This window comes from Triturus cristatus, chromosome 1_1 (genome assembly GCF_964204655.1).
Source record: "Triturus cristatus chromosome 1_1, aTriCri1.1, whole genome shotgun sequence".
NCBI lineage: Eukaryota > Metazoa > Chordata > Amphibia > Caudata > Salamandridae > Triturus > Triturus cristatus.
Window position 1 is genome coordinate 1270347124 of NC_140579.1, and position 21303 is coordinate 1270368426.

General features: G+C 49.7%; 1 pseudogene; it reads right to left on the bottom strand.

Moving 5' to 3' along the window:
- LOC146871938 (voltage-gated inwardly rectifying potassium channel KCNH6-like) overlaps positions 1 to 21303 on the bottom strand; it is a 267790-nt pseudogene that overhangs the window by 150963 nt on the left and 95524 nt on the right.

The window sequence follows — 21303 nt, forward strand, 5'->3', positions numbered from 1 at the left end:
CCTCCCATTCGTGTGCTTACTTGTAGCTTCTTTAGACTTGTGCGTCGCCGGCCATTTCCCCAAATAAGTTCAATTAGCATCGTATTCAGTAATTTAAATGTGTTCTGTGGTACTTTTAGCGGTAAGTTCGTAAAATAGTATATGAGCCTCGGTAGTACCACCATTTTTGCTATGGCGATCCTCCCTATTACAGAGAGTGGCAGTGCTGTCCAGAACCCTATGCTGGACCGTATGGCCCGGATTGCTTTGTGCAAGTTTCCCTCTAGCATGTCTTCATGTGCCCTGTATATTTGTATGCCAAGATACTTGAAAGTATTCTGGGCCACTTCCAGCTGAGCGTCTCCAAAGGGCACACTGCTGATTTCCGCCTGGTCTGTGAAGAAGAAAGCATATGATTTCCTTACGTTTATTGCTAGCCCAGAAATCAGTTCAAATTGTCGGAACATGTTGTATATTGGGCCCAGCGGCACAGTGAGGTCCCGGAGATACAATAGGATGTTGTCTGCATATGCTGAAAAAAGATGTGTCATATTCCCTATCACTATACCCCGGTCTGTGAAGCCTTTACGCAGTGCAATTGCTAATGGTTCTAGTGCTAGTATGAAGATTAGCGGGGAGAGAGGACAGCCCTGCCTGGTCCCTTTATGTATGGAATATTCCTCAGAGATATGATTACCAGTTCTTGCTCGTGCCGTGGGGGCCCTGTAGAGTAATCGCAACCAGGTGATATACCCCTCCGGGATTCCAAACCTTGCCAGGGCCTGGAACATGTATTCCCAGCTGATAGAGTCGAAGGTTTGTCTTAGATCAAAGGAGAGACAACCCGCTTGTGGGTAGAGGTTCGGGGCTTCCGTCATTAAGCAGTGCAACTTCCTGATATTTAAGGACGTGCTGCGTGCCGGGAGGAACCCTGTCTGGTCAATGTGAATTAATCCAGGTAAAGAGGGTAGCAATCTATTTGCTAGCACCTTGCTTAATATTTTATATTCCGTGCTGAGCAGGGACAGCGGCCGATAATTGGCCATATCTGTGTGGTCTCTTCCGGGTTTCGGGAGGGATATTACTAATGCTTGTGCCATTGTGTTCGGTAGAGTTCCCTTGTCCCACACTGCTTTATATAGCATCTCCAGTTGCGGTACCAGAGCTTCTGCATATGTGCTATAGAATTCTGCGGGAAGCCCGTCTATACCAGGGGTTTTATTACGCGGAAGTCCCTTTAAGGCTATACGACTCTCGGCTTGGGTAATGGGTCCTGTGAGATCTTTCTGGGCCGCCTCCGTGAGTTTTGGGTACGTGAGGTCAGAAAGGAAGGTTTCTGCACCGGGCACAGGGTTTTGGTCGGCCACACCGTATAGTGTAGTGTAATATTGCCTAAAGGCTGTATTGATATCTGTCTGCGTAGTGAGCTTCGTCCCATCTGCCAGTGCAATTTCTGGTATAACCACTGCCGGAGGGGGGTTCCAGAGTATCTTGGCAAGCAGCGCCCCAGATCTGTCTGCTTCGGCATGTGCTCTTTTCGTGTATGCGTGATAGTCCATGACCCGCAAGCACTCCAATAGCTCCGCATGTCTTATTCTCGCTTCTTGCAGTGGGCCCTTGGAGTCAGTGTCCGTAACGACCTCCTGCTCTAATTTCCCCATTCTGCCTTCCACCTCTATCAGCGCTTTGTGAAGTTCCTGTCTAGCGCCCACTACGGTGCCTATCGCCTTGCCCCGGATCACGGCTTTAAAAGCGTCCCATTCTACGAGTCTACTCGTCGCTGTGTCATTATTTTCTGCAAAGTACTGCTCAATGGTCTTCACTATGTCGCTACGGAAAACAGAGTCTTCCAATAGCTGCGGCCATAGTCTCCATGTAGGCACCGGTGTAGGGACCCTCCCCCACGCCAAGGTCATTTCCATCGGGTTGTGATCCGAGAAGGCTTTTGGCAAATATGTAGCCTGTAGGGATTGCATTGCTATCCTATTGGAGCAGTATATTCTGTCTATTCGTGTGTGTAGGTCGTGTACTGTAGGATAGTAGGAGTATTCCCTGTGCGTGGGGTGTCTCATCCTCCAAACATCGCATAATTCCCAGCCAGTTGCCCATCTGCCCAGTGCCTCTGCTTGCTTATGAACACCTGCTCCGTGCAGAGGCGGATGCGATCTGTCTAGCGTTACATCCATTACAGCGTTGCAGTCCCCCCCCAGTATCCACGGCTGTGACTCCCATCCCACCAGTGCTCCGTTCACTATATCCCAGTATTTGTCTTGGTCAAAATTCGGAGCAAATATCATTCCCAGGACTATTGGCTGACCATCTAGGGTCCCCCTTACAAATATGTATCTACCTAGTTTGTCCACCCTCTGTTCCAGTGCTGTGAATGGGACTCCATGTCGCACCCAGATGGTAGTTCCCCTTGTGTAGCTGGAGTACGAGGTAGAGAAGATTTGCCCTCTCCATTTTTTCTGTAATTTTGTCACCTCACTGTCAGTCATGTGAGATTCCTGCAAGTATACTATTTGCGCCTTACGCCGTTGTAGCTGCGCATGTATCCTATGCCGTTTCTGCACGGTCCCCATACCCCTGATGTTCCATGTTATAATGATGTATTTACCCTGCGTTGTCATGTCGTTTTCTTTGTGTTTTTGGGGAGATACATGTGGTGAATAGATAAAGCAATCTTACGCCCCAGCGCCAGACTGAGACTTCCCACCCCCTCAAACATCCCAATGCTCGGTCTGGTCCTCCAACTATACCAGACCATTCAACTTAACTGTAACAATAAGGACTCAATGGTCGTGTATAGCGCCTTCGCCATGTGGGGGACATCGCTAGCGCCCGTCACGCGGTGCATTTTACTAACCAATGAGGCGGTAGAGCGTCTACGGACCCTAGGCCAAATCATTAAGCCACTTTGTACGTGAACCAGTAGAGTAACGTAGTGTGTATCCAAGCCCTTTGTGTAGTTACATTACATATATGTGTGCTTATACTTGCAAGTACAGTCATCCATATAGATCTTTGATAACTTGCGGTGTCACAGATGGAAACAGGGCCAGGCTACCCTCTGAGTCCGACCCGTGCGTTGCCTCTACCTCCGAGGTGGTCTTGGCCGTTTTGCTCGAGTCTTGCGTGAACGTGGCTGCCACCACAAGTGCCTGAGATTTGTCCTGTTGCTATCTGTTGCATTGTGAGGTATTGTCGCGCAGGAGTCCAGCGTGTTTTTGTCTTCTTTCGCCTTGGGGATCTCCCCAGTCCCGCCGTGCTCTTCGCAGTGGAGTGAGAGGCCACTGGCTCAGCATGTGCCATGTCCATCACCTCTATCCACTCTTCCGCATCGCCTGGGCTTTCGAAGAAGTAGGATTTTTGGTCATGTATGACTTTCAAGCGGGCAGGGAAGAGTAGTGCATATTTCAAATTTAAATCTCGGAGTTTCTTCTTGACTGTTAGAAAGGAAGAGCGCTGTTTTTGGACCATCATTGTATAGTCTGCGTATAGGGAGATTTTTGTGTTCTCGAAATTTATAGATGGTGCCTCCCGGGCTTTCCGCAGGAGGGTGTCTCTGTCGCGGAAGTTCAATAGTTTCACAATTAAGGGTCTGGGTGGGGTATCCTATGCGCTCTCTCAATACAATATTGCGTGGATAGTCCGTCATTTGTGACATAGTCCCGGAACCATTTTTCCATGTAGCTGGTGGGTCGTTCCCTTCGCTTTTCTCCGGTAGCCCGATGACGCAGATGTTGTTCCGTCTGGCCCTTCCCTCTGCGTCCTCCACTCTGTCCAGTAATGTGGCCACCTGCTCCTGTAGTTGTGCAATCTTAGAGTCCGCCTGCGATTGTCGAGGAATCACTTCAACTAGCGCTGCCGTATTTTCTTTCACCTTGTCCGCTAGTTTTGCGTGGTCCGCTTTAGGCAGGTTAAAGCCAGAGGTGAGGGTACTGACTTGAAGCTCTATCGCTTTCCGGGAGTCACGCACCTCCTGCAAGATGAGATCCAGCTTGTCCGCGTGTGTCGTGCTGCCAGTGTTGTGACGTCGCCAGGGTTGCGGTGTGTTGCCGCCATCGTCCCCTCCGGGACCGTGTTGTGGGCTTCCTGTTCTTGAGGCTTCGCCCCTTTGCGTCCCATATTGTTCTCCACTCCGGTTATCTGCCCTACCAACGTGGCGGTCACTAGGTTCCAGCTCAGGCCTCCTTTGGGTCGATCGCATACCCTCTTCCCCGTTATCCCGATACTCTGCCTTCCGAGGCTCCAAGTCTCTCGTACACCGGCCTTATGCCTCACCATCTTCCTGCTATCTCCTCCACATGGACTCAGTTGCACCTGGCGGTAGATCTTCGCCACCCCCGCACTGCCGCCGTGCCCGCCACGTCAATCCCGCAGCGCTTCCGTCAGCCACCTCACTCACCGGGTACAGCGCCGTCGGTACACGCCAGGGGCGCGAGGGCCGCAGCAGCATGAGGCAGTACAGCAATCGGCCTCACTCGGGTTCCTCTTCGGCCGCGCACGGGTCGTCCTGCCTCGGGGCCCCGTCAGGCGCCCCGCCGCCGCTTCAGATCCGCAGCGGGGGCAATTCCAGCGTGTTCACCCACAGCCAGTTACACCATGGGGCCTTGCGCGTTATGCCCCGTTGTCCGGTCCCGCTGGGCTCCGCACGTATATCCCAGGGCGGGTAGCTTCACTCCTCACATCCCTCGCACCACGCTCCTGCTGGGACCAGGCCTCACCACATCCACGGCCTTGCGTAGTCTCCACGTCCGTCTCTCCTCACTCGCCACGCCGCATCTTGTAAAGGGGGGTGTGCGCTCTCACCGTCCTGCACGCCTCTCTTCCCCCGGCCGAGCAGTAAATCCACCATGTCCCGGGCACGGTCCCCCCGTCTCACGGGCCGTTTACAGCGTCTCTCCTGCAGCAGGCCGTCCGTGTCACGGGCCGTCCGTGTCACGGGGCCTCCAGGGGTATATCTTTTGGTCCGGGCTTCCCCTCGACTCTCCGACGGATCGTCGCCGGTGACCCCGGCTGGTTCCCGCCGTGTGTTCTGGGGGCTTCCAGGTTCTTTACAGCCCCCATTTTCAGGATCGTGCTGGCCCGGGTCCGGAGCTCCTCTATCATGCAGCCGCTATGCTTGGCTGCTAGCCACGCCCCATCCGAGCCCTACTTGACAGAGGAGAAAAGGCCACTGTCATCCTCCTGGACCTCTGCAGCTTGCGACACCGTCAATTACCACACACTCATCCAGTGACTTCACCAGATTGGAATCACAGACTATGCGCTCAGATGGATGGCATCCTTCCTCTTTGGACGCACCCAGAAAGTCTGCATCCCACCCTTCACCTCGCACCCCAAGGCTCATCCATCAGCCCCACCCTCTTTAACATATACATGACACTGCCTGCAGACATGCTCAGATCACACGTCACCAACATCATTTCCTAGGCAGATGATACCCAACTCGTCCTCTCACTCTCAGCGAACCCCACCCAGACAACGACCAACTTCAACAACTGCATGAAGAACGTCACCACATGGATGAGAGACAACTGCCTCAAGCTGAACACAGATAAAACGGAAGTCCTGATCTTGGGCAGACACACCACCATCTGAAATGACTCCTGCTGGCCCATGGAGGTCAGACTCACCCCCACAGCGTAAGACCTCGCCTGCAACCTTAGCATTGTACTAGACAGCGAACTCTCCATGAAATGACAGGTTAACGCTGTCACCTCAGCCTGCTTCCACGTGATCTGCATGCTCTGAAAGATCTTCTGGTGGCTCTCTACCAGCACCTGGCACAACCTCTGAACTCATGCAAAGACTAAATACAATCCAGAATGCAGCAGCTAGGCTGATCCTCAATCTGCCCAAGAGGACACATATCACCCAACACCTGAAAGACCTCCACTGGCTACCCATCCAGAAGAGATGCCAGTTCAAGCTCCTGACCCACGCCTACAAAACCCTCCAAAACTTAGAACCACACTACATGAACCACTGCCTGACCTTCCACCTACCATTCAGAAACCTGTACTCCACACACCTCACCCTCGCACAGACCCCATGCATCCACTGCAACCACAACGGAGGATGCTCATTCTCTCACTTCACCGGCCAAACCTGGAACACCCTCCCTCTCCACCTCTGCACCTCACCCTCCCTGAACCACTTCAGAAAGAAACTCAAGACATGTCACTTCGACTAAGACCTGCAGCACAGCACCTCGATACTCCCAGGGTGACAAGTTACATTTGATTGATTGATAGCAGAAAAGTCAGTTGGAAAAGTAACATGTCTATCAGCAAAGTAGAAGTAAATTCTGGACATCGCGGTAATAAACACAGACAGACCTCTTACAAACAGGCATGCACCCACTACTGCACAGAGCAGTGACAGCAGCATCAAGACTTTCTTGAGCATTCTGCTTTCTTGAATCCTTAGCTTCTCTAAACTTTTCACTGGCAGACATGGGCACCAAACACAAAGCAGGGCATGCCTTCGGTGGCATCCTGTCTGACCTACGACTATATTGTGATAGCCTGATTCAGGTATGTTGGCCCGATAAAGGAAAGTAGAACCTCCACTCAGGTGCTAGGTAATAGAGAATGGAACAAGGTTTCATTTTCTGATCTTAAAATGGCTCTGAATGATTCCAGACCAATACTCTCAGCTAAGGTTGATGAGAGTGACCGAGTTATTATTAGCTGGCTCTTGAAAGCGACCGATTCTGTAGCTCCAATAAGAACTACCAAGAAGGGGCCTAAGGCAAGCTCAGCCCGTTGGTTTTCCAAGAAGCTAGTTGGAGAGAGAATGGCACCACAATTTCTCAGAAGAGAACAAATTACATTATAAAGTTGCCTTTAGCACGTACCATAAAAACGTTTTAAAAGCGTGCAGTTCCTTTTACACCCAATATATCAGTGAGGCCAACTATGATGGCAAAGACATTTCTAAAATTGGTTCTAGTTTTGTGGACCACAAAAGGAAAGTCCTGCATCCAGAGTTGAATCAAACACTTTGTGCACAACTTAGCATTTCTTTTGAAGATCTCCAAAATTCAGGCCAATATGGGGATTCTATATTCACCAGTTGATGCCTCAGAATCTGGTGACACTTCAGGGCCATCAGCCGAAACAAAGTTGACTTTCTTTTTGCCATTGTTCATAGAAATGCCTGAAGAAAGTTTGCTTCCTGCAAGTCATGGTCTCCTGAGGACCCCTTTCCACCTCATATACTAGTGGCTGTCACCAATAATATTGCCCCGATTTAGCAGGCACTATTCTCTTTGTCACTTTAGGCTAGGGTTAACCCTAATTCCTGGAAAAGAGCTAATGTTGTTCCCCTACTGAAAAGGCTAATGCATATCCGGAAGTGCTTGCCCATTTTTGTCGGTTCTCATTATTGCCGGCGGCAGTCAAGGCCTTCGAAAAGTTGGTAAGCCACCAGCTCACCACTTTTCTGACTGACAATAGGCTGCTACACCCTATTCAGTCTGGCTTTCATGCTCGACATAACACTGAGACAGGTTTGCTAGAAAATGCTGAGTCGATCAAGATCAGTCTGGATTTTGGTCTTAATGTGGCATTTGTGCTTTTGGACCTGTCATCAGCGTTTGACACCTTGGCGTAGCAGAAGCAGTATTAGGATGGTTCGGATCCTTACTGGACAAAATAGGGCAGGTGGTGGGGATGAAACCTCACTCTTCCAAAGCCAAACAGTTGAAATGGGGGGGGGGGGGAGTCCCTCAGGGATCAGCATTAAGTCGTACCCTTTTCAACATTTATCTGTCACCTCTGGCTTTTTTATTCAAATCGATTGGCATTAAGATTATTTCTTATGCAGACGATACCCAGCTCCTGCTAATCTATGATGGGGATTCAGCTGGTGCCAAATAAACGTTTGCTCTCTACTTAAAGGCGCTACTTGTGCGATCCAGACAAGACCAAGATTCTGTTGTTTGGGCCAAATCCCTTTCCAGGTCGGACAAGTGTGTGGCCGCTAGTTTTCAGAAGGTTTTGAAGACGTTCCTTTTTAGACTTCAGTTCTTGGGTGGCCAGCTGTGTTTTGCTCTTCTGTTCCTACCTTTTAATGATGAGCGTCGGGACAGTAATGGAGTTTTGTGCGCTATATATATAATCCTTCAACCTAGTTTGTATTTTAGTTCACATTTTGGTTTGCTTTTGGCATTCACAGGCCTAAAACTTCGAAATTCTGACATAAAACTTACAGTGAGACTGTTCGATAAAGCAATAACTGTTTACAACTGATGTCAGATCATGTCAACAGAGGGTGTCTATCTCACTTCATCAGAAGGGTCATGTGAGAAGTTGGCCTGGTATATGCTGTTCACTAGTTCTAGTGACCACCTTGTACCATGCCAAGCAACCCTTATGGTGTGGTTGTAAGTCAACCTTTTTGGACTAGCTGCCCTAGTGGTAGCGTAGGCTAAGCAGTCTTTGAGGCTAAACTCGTGATGCGTGTTAAGCAAGCTGTTTTGCCAATAGTAACCCCCTTTTATACCAATGAAAGGACACCACACAGATATATATTCAAAATATATATGTATTTATTTCTCAAAGTAACCCCTAGTCTCTTTATGAGCACAGGAGCACAAATCGTCAAACAAGATTATCACAGAATACACAGAAGTTGCACTTTATATGGATAGGCCCTGGTGGCCACTCGAACCATATACTAAAATAGTGGTATAAGTACCACGAACAGAAAAGGGAAAAGGCCTAGGGCCTCTAGAATCGCTGGGCCTACAAGGAGCTAACGTCAGTTAGTGACCAGGAGGTCCACGGGTGGCGTGTGCAGAGCAAATAGTCACACGCGGGCTCCCATAGGTTTCAATGGGTGCGTAAAAAGTACAAAGTTACTGCAAAAGGAATCTTCCGGATGACCTAGGAACTTAAGATTTGGAACACAGGCACTAGAGATGTATTACTACACATGGGCACCGGAGTACCAGCTTTACCTCACCCACAGGAAGCGGGTGCATAGGCCTCAAAGTGCGTCGGGTTTCTTCTATCTGTTCCGTTGAGCCTGGGACAAAGATGCTGCAGGCGGTCGGTCGGGAAGAGATGCAGTGGATCCAAGAGTGGATCGGAGATGTTGAAGACCTGTAAGCAGAGGGGACAGTGTTCACAGTCACTAGCCAGTGACCAGCGTGGCACCAGGTGGGTACCAGGCGATGTCGGGTGCAAACAGGTGATGAGGGGTAGCTTGTCTCCGCAGCCACGTGGTCCCTGAAGGTCGACGACGTCCAGGAGTCGGCTCACGAGCTGTCCCACGCAGGCTCTCGCTGTCGGCGGTGTCGGCGACTTGATCGAAGCAAACAAGCCTTGGCAAAAGCAATTGCAGGAGGATTCGGAAATCAGCTGTTGGTTCTGACCAGCAAGGTCAGAGGGATTGCTCCTTTGGAGGGGAGCAAGGGCCAGTCTGGAGCAACCAGACCAGCGGTGTTTGTCGTAGATTTCGTCGCCAAGATGGCCACTAGCCAGCGGGCCAGCAACCGGTTAGGCGCGTCGAGTGGCAAAATGCAGAAGGGCCCCACGCAGATCGTGGAGATGCTGGAGGGCTCACCTTTGGTGCAGATGCTGCTCGAGGGTTGGGCTTCTCAGGACCCAAAGCACAACTTGGAGGGAGCCTCGGTTGTTGCACTTGTCAGCTTGTCGTAGTCGTTCCAAGATGGCTGGCTCCACGTGTCTCGGTGCCTCCACGGGTCTCCTCTTTGCAGGGACTGTGGATCGGGCGGTGAGAGGTCTGGAGGTCCAGGTCTTGTCAGTCTCTGGGCTCGGGCTCCGGCGGGAGGCGGCGGCAAAGCAGACGGTGATTCGCTGGATGGTGCTTGCGTTAGCAAGGTGGTCACTCCCTGACCACAGGGGAGATTTTCTTCAGTCTTCTGTGCAGCAGAATGTCGAAGTTCCCGTCTTCTTCTTAGTTTCAAGTTGATTCCAGGATGTCTGAAGTCTTAGGACACAGCTCCTACCTTTAAGCGGATTCTAGGGGCCGGACAACCTGCTAGGTCCCTCCCTATGGGTGGGACCAGGAAGGGGGGTGGTTACACCCCCAATCCTTTGTCCAGCTCGCCCCAGGCCCGGGACTGGTGTGCCCCAGGACCGGTTTGAACTGGCATATGCACCGAGGCTCCTTGTGAGCCACAGGCATGTCTGGTTTCTTTCAAGCCCTACCTGACCAATACACAAAATCCTGTCTGGGGTGGTGCACGCACCTCCCCTGGCAGGAAACCCTTTGTCCACACCTCCCAAGCTGGAAGGACTCCCAGCAGCAGGAGGGCAGACTTGTGTCTGTGGTGGCAGCATCCATTTTGTGGAGCTGAGGCTATGTCTGATTTTACCCGGGTTTCAGGTACTGTACATGTCGTGTCCCTCTAGAAGGGTGGAATGCTAGCCCCGTCGCCAGAATTGGCGAGGGGTTAGTATTCCAATTCGTATGACACCTTACTCGACATGTTTTGATAAAGCCAAACCAAAGATAGCATTTAACCGCGAGGTTCATAATGCACTTAAGAGTATATGGTATGACGATATCTGGAAACAGTAGAAGGAAGTTGTTCCGACCACTGCAGACAGGCTCAGCTCATGCCAGAGCACCATCTCACATGGAACCAAGCACTCTGCCCTCAGGATTGTTAAGGCCTGCTATAGGAGTGACTTATAGGTTACCAGGTGTCCCATTTAAGGTTAGGTATAGGTATACTACACCTAAGTAAGAGGTGATTACACCAACTTACCCCAGCTGAGTGATCAGCCAGTTGTGTCAAATCGTTAGGCCAAGCCTGGGGTGGCATAATACATGCTGCAGCCCCTGGCAGGCCTTGGGTACACCAATGCCCTGGGTACCTAGTGTACACTGGTACAGGGGCTGACAGGGTGATCCACTTCCAATTGGTTATGCACCTAGGGTGCATAGTTTTAATTTAGTAGAGAGAACAGCAGGCTGGGGGTCTGATTGGCAGGCCCACAGCCTCAATATGTCAAAAACCAGTGAAGCAAAAAGCAAAAATTTGGGGTGACCATAGGATAGCAGACCCTACTCTCCTACACAACCCCCCCCCAAACGCTGGGACATTAAACTAGCCTTGACCAGTCTCGTCTTCATGTCCTAAGTGGAAGTACCTGGAGAGACCATCTGCATTCCCATGGTCAGTACCTGGCCGGTGCTCCACTGTAAAGTCCATCCCCTGTAGGGAAATGGACCACCTAAGCAGTTTGGGGTTTTCACCCTTCATCTGATTTAGCCACAAGAGGGGCTTATGGTCGGTCTGAATCTTGAAGTGAGTGCCAAACAAGTATGGCCTCAGCTTCTTCAGGGCCCACACCACAGCAAAGGCCTCCCTCTCAATAGCTGACCAATTCTTCTCTCTGGGGGTCAACCTTCTGCTAATAAAAGCAATGGGTTGGTCTTGACCATCTACATTAAGTTGTGACAGCACAGCTCCCACACCCAACTCAGAAGCATCTGTTTGGACAATAAACTCTTTGGAGTAGTCAGGACTTTTCAGGATAGGTGCAGAGCACATGGCCTCCTTCAGGTCATCAAATGCCTTTTGACAGCTTACTGTCCACTGAACCTTTTTGGGCATCTTCTTGGATGTCAGATCATTAAGAGGAGTCACAATGGACCCATAGTTCTTAACAAACTTCCTGTAATACCCAGTCAAGCCCAAGAAAGCTCGAACTTGAGTCTGGGTGGTTGGAGGGGACCAATCCTTGATGGACTGTATCTTACTCTCCAGTGGTTGAACTTGGCCCCCACCTACAAGGTGGCCCAAATACACAACCTTACTCTGCCCTATCTGGCACTTAGTAGCCTTGATAGTGAGGCCTGCCCTTTGCAGAGCCTCAAGAGCCTTCTTCAGGTGGATCAGGTGATCCTCCCAGGTGGAACTAAAGACAGCAATGTCATCAAGATATGCTGCGCAAAAGTCATCCAACCCAGTAAGGACTTGGTTCACCAGCCTTTGGAAGGTGGCAGGTGCATTCTTCAGACCAAAGGGCATCACCACAAACTGATAATGCCCGCCTGGGGTTGAGAATGCTGTTTTGGCCTTAGACTCCTCAGCTAATCTGATTTGCCAATAGCCAGCTGTCAAGTCAAATGTGCTCAAAAACTTTGCAGAAGCTAGTTTGTCTATGAGCTCATCTGCCCTTGGAATAGGGTGTGCATCTGTCCTGGTGACAGCATTGAGTCCTCTGTAGTCCACACAGAACCTCATCTCTCTCTTGCCATCTTTGGTGTGAGGTTTGGGGACCAGAACCACTGGGCTAGCCCAGGGGCTCTCTGAGGGTTCAATGACACCTAATTCCAGCATTTTATGTACCTCAGCCTTTATACAGTCCCTGACGTGGTCAGGTTGTCTGTAAAGTTTGTTCTTTACAGGCAGACTGTCACCAGTGTCCACAACATGGGTACACCAGTCAGTTTGACTAGGTATCAAGGAAAACATATGTGAAAATGATTGTAGAACCTGTCTACATTCAGTCTGCTGATGGGCAGTGAGGTTGCCTCCAAGGGTCACTCCTTCAACTGAGCCATCTTCAGGGTTCTGAGACAACAGGTCTGGGAGAGGGTCACTCTCTTCCTCCTGTCCCTCATCTGTAGCCATGAGCAAGCCCATGTCTGCCCTGTCAACATATGCTTTAAGCCTGTTAACATGGAGTACCCTGTGGGGACTCCTGGGAGTTCCTAGGTCCACCAAGTAGGTGACCTCTCCCTTCTTTTCCAGGATTGTATGGGGTCCAGACCATTTGTCTTGGAGTGCTGCTGGGGCCACTGGCTCCAACACCCATACCTTCTGTCCTGGCTGATACTCAACCAAGACAGCCTTTTGGTCATGCCAAGCTTTCTGTAAGGCCTGGCTTGCCTCAAGGTTTTTAGATGCCTTCTCCATATACTCAGCCATCCTGGAGCGGAGACCAAGTACATAGTCCACTATGTCTAGCTTAGGCTTTTTGAGAGGTAACTCCCAGCCTTCCTTCACCAAACACAGTGGGCCTCTCACAGGGTGCCCAAACAACAATTCAAAGGGGCTGTAGCCAACTCCTTTTTGTGGGACCTCTCTGTAAGCAAACAGAAGGCAGGGTAGAAGGATATCCCATCTTCGCCTGAGCTTTTCAGGTAATCCTTTGATCATACCCTTTAGGGTCTTGTTGAATCTCTCAACAAGCCCATTGCATTGTGGGTGATAAGGGGTGGTGAACTTGTAGTTGACACCACATTCCTTCCACATAGCTGTCAAGTATCCTGACATAAAGTTGGTACCTCTGTCAGATACTACCTCCTTAGGAAACCCCACTCTGGAGAATACTCCCAGCAGGGCCCTGGCCACAACAGGAGCTGTAGTGGTCCTAAGGGGAATTGCCTCTGGATACCTGGTGGCATGATCCACTACCACCAGTATAAATCTGTGCCCAGATGCAGTGGGAGGATCCATGGGACCCACTATGTCTATTCCCACTCTTTCAAAGGGAACCCCCACCACAGGTAGTGGTATCAGGGGGGCCTTTGTTGTGCCACCTGATTTGCCACTGGCTTGGCAGGTAACACAGGAGCGACAAAACTCCTTTGTATCTTCATTCATATGAGGCCAGTGAAAGTGAGGGACAAGTCTGTCCCAGGTCTTGTTCTGGCCTAGGTGTCCTGCTAAAGGAATATCATGGGCCAAGGTAAGAAGGAAGCCCCTAAATTGCAGAGGTATGACCAACCTCCTGGTTGCACCAGGCTTGGGGTCTCTAGCCTCTGAATAAAGGAGCCCTTCATCCCAATACACTTTATGGGTACCTTGAGCATTCCCAGCAGCCTCAGCAGCAGCCAGCTGTCTGAGGGGTTCAAGAGAGGGACAGGATAACTGAGCCTGCCTCAAGTCAGCCCTTGAAGGTCCCCCTGTCCCCAGAAACTCAACCTGATCAGGTTCAAGCTCTTCAGGGACAGTTCCTTCAGGGTCCTCTAGATCAGCTTCCTGGGAAGGCTGATCATCACTCTGAGGCAGGGGGGAAGGCACAGCCTTGACCCTCCCGTTCTTCTTCTTGGTAGGTGCTTGGTCCATTGTTCCAGGATCCAAGACCTGTGGTTCAGTGAGGCACTTTTTGGCCTGTGACCTGGTCACAGCAAGGACATGTGATGATATACCTAACATCTCTGCATGAGTCCTGTACTCCACTTCTGACCATAGAGAACTCTCTAGGTCATTGCCCAACAAACATTCTACTGGGAGGTCTGCACTAACCACAACCCTTTTGAGGCCAGTTACCCCTCCCCATGAGAAGTTAACAACTGCCACACTATGTGAAGTAGTGGCATTGCTGGCATTGGTCACCAGGTAGTTCTCACCTGGTATGTACTGTCCAGGATCCACAAAGCCTGGTGTCACCATAGTGACACTGGCACATGTGTCCCTGTAGGCTTGAGCCACTTTGTCATTAATTAAAGGAGTCTGTCTGTACTTGCCCAGGTTACTGGGGCTCACAGTCAGGGACAAATCAATGTCCCCATCACAGATCAAGACTGCCTGTGTAAGGGTTCTGTCTAAGTCAGAATCTCCTTCAGTTCCCATAGTGATTCCCACTACACCCTTTGTCTGGGGACCAACACTGCTAACAGTAGTACTGGGAGCAGGTGCCTTAGGGGCAACAGTGTTGGGGGCTCCACCCTTTTTGCAATCACTAGTCCAGTGAGTTGTATTTTTACAATGATTGCACCAGGGTTTCTTCTGACCTTCTTTCTTCTTCTTGGACTGTTGGGACCCACCCTCCTTAGCAGTAGTTTGGGGCCCTGTTGAAGACTTCTGGTCTTTAGGTTTCTGATCTCCACCCTTTTGGTCTGTTTTCTTCTGATCACCCCCTTGGCCCTGGTTCTGGTTCTTTTGCTTAACCCTGGTTCTGACCCATTTGTCTGCCTTCTTTCCCAATTCTTGGGGAGAGGTCAGATCAGAGTCAACCAAGTGTTGATGCAGTTGCTGGTTTTGACAGTTATTTAAAATCTGTTCTCTCATCATCAAATTATACAATCCTGTAAAATCAGATACCTTACTTCCCAGCAACCAACCCTCCAAAGCCTTAGTGGCACATTCAATGTATTCAGACCAGTCCTGAGTCTGTGTCTTTTGGGTGTCTCTGAACATTAACCTGTACTGCTCAGTGGTTAAGCCTAACCCATCAACTAGAACACTCTTCAGGACTCTGTAGTTTCTGACATCCTCTTCTCTAACAGTGAGGAGTCTGTCTCTGCCTCTTCCTTCAAAGGAGAGCCAGAGGATTGCTGCCCACTGATCTTCAGGAACCTGCTGTACTTTGCAGGCTCTCTCAAGAGCAGTTATCCACTTGTGGATGTCATCCCCACTTTTGTAGGGGGGCACAACCTTAGACAGGTTTCTATTGTCGAAAACCCTATCTTTGTCCTTAGGGACAATGCTGCCACCAGTGGGTATAGACCCACTCTCTTTATGCTGTCTAGCCTTGCTAAGTTTCTCTTCCATCAGGGCTACTTCTAGCTCCTGCTTCCTGATCCTCAGCTGAGCCTCTTGCATCTTGGCCTCATGTTCCCTCCTCTGAGGGGTGGTCATCCTTCTCCTGGAGTGACCTTGAGAGCCTCTAGAGCCATGGGAAGCATTGGAGTCACCTGAGCGATTCCTTTGCCTTCCAAGCCCTGTGTTAAGTCCACTGGGGAGATCCAGTGGGTTGAACCCACTGTCAGTCCCCAATAGCCTTGGTTTAGCTGGGCCAAGTATAATACTTGGCACTGGGCTAGTTCTCCCTTCATCCTCACTACTGTCAGTGTCCTTTTCACTCTCATCCTCTGTGGTAGGCATCCCATCTAAGGGGTGACTATTGGGAAGGGGTACTTCAGTGGCATCTTTAGAAGGGGGGCCTCCGGTTCCTGACCCTAAGGGGGCTAACTGGGAAGCTTTCTTGAGTGCTCTCTGATTCTCATCATTCTGTAAGAGCTCTCTGAGCTTAGCAGAGTTTGGGTTCTTGGGCTGTTTAAGGCCTCTAAGAGTTGCCAAATGCCTGAGCTCATTCTGATTAAGGGTAGCAAAGCTGGATGGTGCCCTCTGGGGGTCACTCTCAACAGAGATGGGTACAGTGGACCCCTCTGCCCCGGCCATTGCTCTTAAGTGTGGGTGGATGTGTTGCAATCTACCTACACTTGGGTTTACCTACTAAACCTATCTAGTAGTTGTAGTCAGGGTGTGCTACTCCCTTTGCTCTACAACAACTAAGTTCAGTAGAACTTAAGTATATCTAATCTTGTTTTATATGTACCTACAGGTACCTATGTGATCTTTCAATTGGTAACCAAGAGATTACAATGGTAAAACACAGCAAGCTCAAATCCCACCGCTGCCACCAATGTGAGAAGTTGGCCTGGTATATGCTGTTCACTAGTTCTAGTGACCACCTTGTACCATGCCAAGCAACCCTTATGGTGTGGTTGTAAGTCAACCTTTTTGGACTAGCTGCCCTAGTGGTAGCGTAGGCTAAGCAGTCTTTGAGGCTAAACTCGTGATGCGTGTTAAGCAAGCTGTTTTGCCAATAGTAACCCCCTTTTATACCAATGAAAGGACACCACACAGATATATATTCAAAATATATATGTATTTATTTCTCAAAGTAACCCCTAGTCTCTTTATGAGCACAGGAGCACAAATCGTCAAACAAGATTATCACAGAATACACAGAAGTTGCACTTTATATGGATAGGCCCTGGTGGCCACTCGAACCATATACTAAAATAGTGGTATAAGTACCACGAACAGAAAAGGGAAAAGGCCTAGGGCCTCTAGAATCGCTGGGCCTACAAGGAGCTAACGTCAGTTAGTGACCAGGAGGTCCACGGGTGGCGTGTGCAGAGCAAATAGTCACACGCGGGCTCCCATAGGTTTCAATGGGTGCGTAAAAAGTACAAAGTTACTGCAAAAGGAATCTTCCGGATGACCTAGGAACTTAAGATTTGGAACACAGGCACTAGAGATGTATTACTACACATGGGCACCGGAGTACCAGCTTTACCTCACCCACAGGAAGCGGGTGCATAGGCCTCAAAGTGCGTCGGGTTTCTTCTATCTGTTCCGTTGAGCCTGGGACAAAGATGCTGCAGGCGGTCGGTCGGGAAGAGATGCAGTGGATCCAAGAGTGGATCGGAGATGTTGAAGACCTGTAAGCAGAGGGGACAGTGTTCACAGTCACTAGCCAGTGACCAGCGTGGCACCAGGTGGGTACCAGGCGATGTCGGGTGCAAACAGGTGATGAGGGGTAGCTTGTCTCCGCAGCCACGTGGTCCCTGAAGGTCGACGACGTCCAGGAGTCGGCTCACGAGCTGTCCCACGCAGGCTCTCGCTGTCGGCGGTGTCGGCGACTTGATCGAAGCAAACAAGCCTTGGCAAAAGCAATTGCAGGAGGATTCGGAAATCAGCTGTTGGTTCTGACCAGCAAGGTCAGAGGGATTGCTCCTTTGGAGGGGAGCAAGGGCCAGTCTGGAGCAACCAGACCAGCGGTGTTTGTCGTAGATTTCGTCGCCAAGATGGCCACTAGCCAGCGGGCCAGCAACCGGTTAGGCGCGTCGAGTGGCAAAATGCAGAAGGGCCCCACGCAGATCGTGGAGATGCTGGAGGGCTCACCTTTGGTGCAGATGCTGCTCGAGGGTTGGGCTTCTCAGGACCCAAAGCACAACTTGGAGGGAGCCTCGGTTGTTGCACTTGTCAGCTTGTCGTAGTCGTTCCAAGATGGCTGGCTCCACGTGTCTCGGTGCCTCCACGGGTCTCCTCTTTGCAGGGACTGTGGATCGGGCGGTGAGAGGTCTGGAGGTCCAGGTCTTGTCAGTCTCTGGGCTCGGGCTCCGGCGGGAGGCGGCGGCAAAGCAGACGGTGATTCGCTGGATGGTGCTTGCGTTAGCAAGGTGGTCACTCCCTGACCACAGGGGAGATTTTCTTCAGTCTTCTGTGCAGCAGAATGTCGAAGTTCCCGTCTTCTTCTTAGTTTCAAGTTGATTCCAGGATGTCTGAAGTCTTAGGACACAGCTCCTACCTTTAAGCGGATTCTAGGGGCCGGACAACCTGCTAGGTCCCTCCCTATGGGTGGGACCAGGAAGGGGGGTGGTTACACCCCCAATCCTTTGTCCAGCTCGCCCCAGGCCCGGGACTGGTGTGCCCCAGGACCGGTTTGAACTGGCATATGCACCGAGGCTCCTTGTGAGCCACAGGCATGTCTGGTTTCTTTCAAGCCCTACCTGACCAATACACAAAATCCTGTCTGGGGTGGTGCACGCACCTCCCCTGGCAGGAAACCCTTTGTCCACACCTCCCAAGCTGGAAGGACTCCCAGCAGCAGGAGGGCAGACTTGTGTCTGTGGTGGCAGCATCCATTTTGTGGAGCTGAGGCTATGTCTGATTTTACCCGGGTTTCAGGTACTGTACATGTCGTGTCCCTCTAGAAGGGTGGAATGCTAGCCCCGTCGCCAGAATTGGCGAGGGGTTAGTATTCCAATTCGTATGACACCTTACTCGACATGTTTTGATAAAGCCAAACCAAAGATAGCATTTAACCGCGAGGTTCATAATGCACTTAAGAGTATATGGTATGACGATATCTGGAAACAGTAGAAGGAAGTTGTTCCGACCACTGCAGACAGGCTCAGCTCATGCCAGAGCACCATCTCACATGGAACCAAGCACTCTGCCCTCAGGATTGTTAAGGCCTGCTATAGGAGTGACTTATAGGTTACCAGGTGTCCCATTTAAGGTTAGGTATAGGTATACTACACCTAAGTAAGAGGTGATTACACCAACTTACCCCAGCTGAGTGATCAGCCAGTTGTGTCAAATCGTTAGGCCAAGCCTGGGGTGGCATAATACATGCTGCAGCCCCTGGCAGGCCTTGGGTACACCAATGCCCTGGGTACCTAGTGTACACTGGTACAGGGGCTGACAGGGTGATCCACTTCCAATTGGTTATGCACCTAGGGTGCATAGTTTTAATTTAGTAGAGAGAACAGCAGGCTGGGGGTCTGATTGGCAGGCCCACAGCCTCAATATGTCAAAAACCAGTGAAGCAAAAAGCAAAAATTTGGGGTGACCATAGGATAGCAGACCCTACTCTCCTACAGGTCAGCATAGTACCAGTTCGGGGCTTTTCAATAGCTGACTTTTTTTATCAGGGGTTTAGTTTAATTAGTGTAATGGTAGCAATGAAAGACCACAGCACCCAGTGCATTAGGCTGTTCCATAAAAGCTCAGGATAGTAAACAGTGCCAGTGTCAGTGAAAGCAAATGTTACTGATCAGTAGAAAAGAGAGACACCAATGCTCGTCAGCATTCAAAAAGGCTGCTAAATTAACCTCTAACGAAGAAAACATATAAATGAAAAGAAACCTTGATGCACATTCAAACTGTTATGATATTTTTCTAATATTTGTATCACACACGTCTGTTGCTGGTGTATGCTTGCAGAGCTGTCTGGAGTTTGTGGTGTCACAAGACTCTCACCTAACATTTTCAGACTGGGCCAAAAAAACTAAAAAATACACATTTTCATGACATTCTCAGAGGCAGGTTCCTGTTTTCTGAAAATGTGCAATGTTTCACAGATCTTCAGGGTGTAAGGTGTGATGGTGATCTTTATATGTGATCTGTGTGTGTTAGGCAGTAGACAATGTGCCTGTGTTGCACACGGCCCAGCACAGTATAGCTGTATGGATGTACGTATATACATAAGTGTTGGTACCAGCACAGCGCGACCCTAGGTGGAGTGCTGGGCAGCAGTCATGGCATGATACTGGATGTAGCCAGGTGCTAGGTGTTGGGTTCATGAATGCTTTGTTAGAGGTGATTTGAGTTGCAGCATGCGGCTACCTTAATATTCGCGTTGTGTGTTGTAGAGCTTGAATGGGCTTTGTGATGCATGTTATGGTGTCTGCAAAGGATCATGCTGGGGTAGGTTCATGCAAGTACAAGCAACGAGGTAGATGTGTACAGAAGGCAGGAGTAGGTCCAGAGTGATGAGAATTGTAAGTGCTGGGATAACAAAAGCAAAGTAAAGTTTTCCTATAGGTTGACAAATGGCAATCTTAACATTGATCTGAGAAAACCAAAGCTAAACATTAAACAAGAACAATGGAATGGTGGAATGAAGGTAGAAAAGCGGACAACTGAGAAACCAGGACTGGATCATGACTTGAAGTCACTTGGAAACAGATGAAACACTATGGGAAAGGATGACCAGTGGTGGATAAAATTACTTATCACTTTACATGTTTTCAGCCCAAATGGTTTGCTTTAGAATTCAAGTTTGGTTCAGAGCATCCCTATGTTTATGGTGATGGACAAACCGTAGATGTGCACGGTTTATAGATGCTCAACTATCTACGGGTAATGTAAACCCTTGTTTTTGACTGAACATTTGGCTAAGGATGTTTGATGGAATCCTATGTTTACAGAATTCAAATAGAGCCCTATGGTTTTGTCCATACATTTATGATGATGACACATGCCCATTGTTTTTACTTCATTGGCAACAACATCTAAGGGCAACAACTGGTCTACTTGGAGAATTGGGATGATTCTCCAATAGGTTGGTATGGCTGAAATGCTGACGGGGTGAAGACCAGTCGTACTATGTCAAGCCACGCTTTGGAACCCTCCTTAGGAGGTCTTCTAACGGCTACAGATTGCTAGATTAACAGAATACAACTAGCTAACTCCAACTAGCCTGGGCTGCTGGAAGAATTAAGGGTTGGGAAGAACACTCAAGTTCTACAAAGTTATAAGTAGCACCTTGAGGACCTACCAGAAAGCCAGGCGATCTATTAAGAATGAAACTGCAGTGTTTCTCTTGGTAAACAGACAGTAAACAAACAGTGGTGGAAATGGACAACATTCACCATGAGAATGGCAGCCGCATTGCTACAAGGCAAGGGTTTAACTGCTACAAAAACATGGTGAATAGTAAGACTATTCCAAAGCATTTCTGATTTTCCTGCTCTGCACGTGGTCATTTAGAACAAACTATCTGGCATAGGATTGGAAAAAACGTTATACTATCACCAAAATATACAGGTTGGCATTTTCAACTCAATTGACGACAGAAGGTGGGCAGCATGGCATTCGTAATGCATGCACTGATGCAATGAAGTGAAAGACACCATTTATTTAAGTTTCCACCATAATGTGTGCTGATGTGCAGTGTGTTGCAAGCATAGCAGTCATGTGACCACCGGATGCCAAATCATTGCCTTACACATGGCTGAGTGAGAGAGGAGGGGACAACCACTCAGGTTAACAGAGACAGAACCGCACCTGAACTGAAATCCCAC